A 5,522-nucleotide genomic window follows, 5' to 3' on the forward strand; every position below is an offset into this window, starting at 1 on the left:
CTGTACCTATAGTATATACAAGTGAGGGATATATTACCTGAATGGGACATTATACAGTAACACCAGTGGATGTGTCTAGGTGATGACTGGAGAGGTGACTGCTGGGAATGGGACATTATACAGTAACACCAGGGATGTGCCTGGGTGATGACTGGAGAGGTGACTGCTGGGAATGGGACATTATACAGTAACACCAGGGGATGTGTCTGGGTGATGACTGGAGAGGTGACTGCTGGGAATGGGACATTATACAGTAACACCAGGGGATGTGTCTGGGTGATGACTGGAGAGGTGACTGCTGGGAATGGGACATTATACAGTAACACCAGTGGATGTGTCTGTGTGATGACGGGAGAGGTGACTGCTGGGAATGGGACGTTATACAGTAACACCAGGGGATGTGTCTGGGTGATGACTGGAGAGGTGACTGCTGGTAATGGGACATTATACAGTAACACCAGGGGATGTGTCTGGGTTGTGACTGGAGAGGTGACTGCTGGGAATGGGACATTATACAGTAACACCAGGGGATGTGTCTGGGTGATGACTGGAGAGGTGACTGCTGGGAATGGGACATTATACAGTAACACCAGTGGATGTGTCTGTGTGATGACGGGAGAGGTGACTGCTGGGAATGGGACGTTATACAGTAACACCAGGGGATGTGTCTGGGTGATGACTGGAGAGGTGACTGCTGGTAATGGGACATTATACAGTAACACCAGGGGATGTGTCTGGGTGATGACTGGAGAGGTGACTGCCGGAATATGGGACATTATACAGTAACACCAGGGGATGTGTCTGGGTGATGACTGGAGAGGTGACTGCTGGGAATGGGACATTATACAGTAACACCAGGGATGTGCCTGGGTGATGACTGGAGAGGTGACTGCTGGGAATGGGACATTATACAGTAACACCAGGGGATGTGTCTGGGTGATGACTGGAGAGGTGACTGCTGGGAATGGGACATTATACAGTAACACCAGTGGATGTGTCTGTGTGATGACGGGAGAGGTGACTGCTGGGAATGGGACGTTATACAGTAACACCAGGGGATGTGTCTGGGTGATGACTGGAGAGGTGACTGCTGGGAATGGGACATTATACAGTAACACCAGGGGATGTGTCTGGGTGGTGACTGGAGAGGTGACTGCCGGAATATGGGACATTATACAGTAACACCAGGGGATGTGTCTGGGTGATGACTGGAGAGGTGACTGCTGGGAATGGGACATTATACAGTAACACCAGGGGATGTGTCTGGGTGATGACTGGAGAGGTGACTGCTGGGAATGGGACATTATACAGTAACACCAGGGGATGTGTCTGGGTGGTGACTGGAGAGGTGACTGCTGGGAATGGGACATTATACAGTAACACCAGGGGATGTGTCTGGGTGGTGACTGGAGAGGTGACTGCCGGGAAAGAGACATTATACAGTAACATCGGGAGATGTGTCTGGGTGATGACTGGAGAGGTGACTGCTGGGAATGGGACATTATACAGTAACACCAGGGGATGTGTCTGGGTGATGACTGTATCATTGTGTGTGTCAGGTTCCTATAAGGTGCCAGGATGTCACTGTCTATGTCTCCATGCAGGAGGGGGAGTATACAGAGAAACACAGGAGGAGGAGGAGACTGTCGTTTATTGTACAGGGGAGAGCAGGTATGGGTGCCCCCTATAAACACACATCACCCTCCAACTTACTAAAATGTGCCTTAAGCAATGCACGCTCTGTCTTACGCAATTAGACACTCCCTCCCCTGCAGCACTGTCACACAATCGGACACTCCCTCCCCTGCAGCACTGTCACACAATCAGACACTCCCTCCCCTGCAGCACTGTCTATCACCCACCTGGGCCACCCCAACAATTTCTGGAACATATTTCTGCCTAGCTCCCTCACTTCCTATCCTCAGACATCTCCACCATCATCATGGGAGATTTCAGTATCGCTACTGACAGTCCACAATCACCTCATGTCTCCAAACTACTCTGTAACCTCCTCTCTCAGCCTCTCCCAATGGTCTCCTCTACTCATCAGGAGGGTCACTGCCTTGTTCTTGTAGTCACCAGACTGTGTTCCGTTTCTGAAGTCACTAACAGTCCTTTCCCTCTCTCAGATCACAACTTTATCACCTGCACACTCTCCTCCATTACGTCAACCTCAATCAAATCAGCCAAGACTCCTCACACCCGCATATTAGATATTAATGATGTTAATTTTCAACAACTTTTCACTTCTCTGCGACAACTATTGTCACCAATTTCTACATTCACTTCCCCTGAGACTGCGGTATCACACCTGAACTAGACTGTAGACATAGCTCTCAATGAATAGCCCCATCACACACCACGTATACTTAGACATCAACCATGGCATTCTAATTTAACAAGACACCTGCAAAAACTTTCACATAAAGTAGAACGTCAGTGGTGTAAATATCATACTCAAAGTGACTTCCTCACATGTAAGACTATGTACCACTCTCACTATAATGCTCTGGAGACTGCCATACAAACATTTCCATTCTCTCATCTCTGCCCAAGCCTCTAACACCAAGCAACTTTTTTATACATTTAAATCACTTCTTACCCCTCACCCAACCCACCTGCTACTATCTGTGCACAAGATCTTGCTTCCAATTTCACGGACAAGATTGATAAGATCAGAAAGGAAATGGTATGCTCTTCCCCAGCCAGTGACCTGCTCTATGCCCTACCTGATCCCCCCCGGCACATTTTTTTCATTTTACCCCACAAATGAAGATGAAGTATCTACGCTCTCCTCCTCTACTACCTCTCCTCTTCAAACTATACCCTCACACATCAGTAATGTCAGTAATGTACTGACATACAAGACTCTGACGCAGCACGGCTGGATGATCAATTTAAAAAAATCTAACCTAATTCCGTCTCAGAGACTCCAGTTTCTGGGGATTATCCTGGACATAAGGTTACAGCGGGTGTTTCTACCAGAAGACAAAGCCCAGGTCATTCGGCTACTAGTTCAGTTCTCAGATAGAAGACCTTATTACTGGTTTGACTTCGTCCCTTGGGAAAGATGGTAGCTGCCTTCGAAGGCACTACAATTCGGGACGATTCCACTCCTGTGTGTTCCAGCTGGACCTACTAACACAGGGGTCAGGGTCTCACTACTACATTGGATGATCCAGTTGGCACTGACAACCAGGGTGTCTCTTCTCTGGTGGATGCAAACCAACAACTTCTTGGCGGGTCGGAGATTCGGAGTGTGGGATTGGATAATCGTGATGACGGACGCCAGTCCGAGGATGCAGAGCGGTGGTTCTAGACGGTCATTTTCTTGGACGTTGGTCTCCACAGGAAAGATGGGGGCCCATAAATGCGTTGGAACGCAGAGCAATTTGCAATGCTCTGCTTGAAGCATACTTACTAAGATCTTATCCGGTCAGAGGGCCTGATTCAGACCCGGTCGCTCTGAATCAGGGCCGGGGGTTTTTTTTTGGTTTGTTTTTAGAATGGCCTCATGGCCGCTCACATAGCTGTGGGTGACCACCCACAGCTGCAGCAAGCAGCCATGATGATTGTCACGATGGTAAAGACCATCGCGACCATCGGGCTTGCGACGAGACCCTTGTGGTAGGGTCTCGTGGCCGCAAGCCCCAGACAGATTTCGGCTCTAACAGAGCCGGAATCTCTCCACTGACACCACTCGTGATGTCAGTTGGGCCGCCCCCAAACGACAGGCGTTCTCATGGGAACACCTCCGTTTGGGCAGCCACACCCCGGCCCGCCCACCCAAGGGGGCGAGCTGTCACTCAACATCGACAGCTCGCCCCCTTTGTTGCGAGACCCGGAGCGAAAGAGTGCCCGTCGCTAGCCGGGTCTCGCGCATGCGCACGACTGAGCCGGCTCCGTCATGCGCATGCGCTGTGGGCCACCATCGACCCGGTTGCGAGCGCTCTACGCTTGCGACCGGGTCTGAATTAGGCCCTCAGTTCAGTCGGCCATCGCTTATGTCACTCGACAGGGCGGAACTCCAAGTCGCATGGCAATGTGCGAAGTCACCTGGATTCTCAGATGGGCTAGAGTCAATCAGTGATCCTGTCAGCAGTGTTCATCCCAGTAGAGGACAACTGGGAAGCAGACTATCTCAGTCGCCAGGATCTCCATCCCGGGGAATGGATGCTTCACCCAGACGTCTTCCAAGCCTTGGTCGGTAGTTTGGGTCGGCCTCAGGTGGACCTCATGGCATCTCTCTTAAACCATCAGCGACCAAGATTCGTGTCCAGAACTCGAGATCCTGCTGCAGTGGCAGTGGACGCACTAACAGTTCCATGGACCTATGACATGGTTTACATATTCCCTCCAATTCCTCTACTTCCTCCCCTACTAAAGCGGATAAAACACGAGTTGGTCTCGGCCATTCTCGTGGCTCCGGACTGGCTTCGGATGAGTTGGTACTCGGACCTGCGGACTCTCTAAGAAGACGATCCGTGGCCCTACCACTTTGTCCCAACCTATCACAGCTGCATAGAACGGGGTGGCTGTTGAGGGCGCTATCTTGAGACTCAAAGGCATCCCCGAATCTGTTATCCCCACTGTGCTTCGTGCCAGAAAACCAGTTACGGTTGCGCATTACCACCGCATTTGGCGGTCTTATGTGGCATGGTGTGGCAGTCGGGGCCATCCGTCTAGGACTTTTCATTTATCCTGGTTATTGCTTTTTCTTCAGATGGGGCTAGATGTTGGTCTACGTTTTTCATGATGATAGGGCAGAGCTCTGGACACAAGCCACTTTCTTCCTTAGGTTGTGTTGGCTTTTCACATAAATCAACCTATCATGGTGCCTTCTTTAGTTGAGGACTCCGGAGTATCCTCGACTCTGGATGTGGTTCGAGCTCTTCGTGTCTATGTGGCTCGAGCAGCGTCTTTCCGTAAGACTGATTCGCTCTTTGTCCTGTATGATGCTGTTGGGAAGGGTTGGACGGCATCTAAACAGATGCTGGCAAGATGGATTCAGCTGACTATACGACAGGCTTATATTCGCAGCAATAGGCTACCTCATCCGTCTATTTCAGCGCATTCCACGCGCTCTGTATGTACATCATGAGTGGCACGTCAGGGTGCCTCCACCATACAATTGTGCACGGTGGCTACTTGGTCCTCGGAACACACCTTTGTGGTTTTATCAGTTTGACACATTTGCTGCTTCAGGCTCCTCAGAGTGCTCTCGCCCGTGGGGAAACGTTTGGGACATCACCAGTGTAACCAAGTCTCCAGTGTCCCCTACCAGTAAATCCTTTTCTCTGATTCCACAGAGAACACTGGACGCCCATCTCAGCGCTTTTCGCCTGTCTGTTTGATTGGTACTGTGTGTTTGTTTGGTTTTGTTTGTTGTGTAATTTTCGCTTCTCTTTGCTTCTCTTGTTCTCCATCTCCTCTTGGCCTTTTTTCTAAACTAAGGGGCTGGTGGGGCATAGAGGGGGAGGAGCTGCACACTTCTGAATTATTTAAAGTGCCAGCTCAACTAT

Source organism: Taudactylus pleione, unplaced genomic scaffold (genome assembly GCF_031769625.1).
Source record: "Taudactylus pleione unplaced genomic scaffold, aTauple2 ptg000488l, whole genome shotgun sequence".
In the NCBI taxonomy this organism is placed as follows: Eukaryota; Metazoa; Chordata; class Amphibia; order Anura; family Myobatrachidae; genus Taudactylus; species Taudactylus pleione.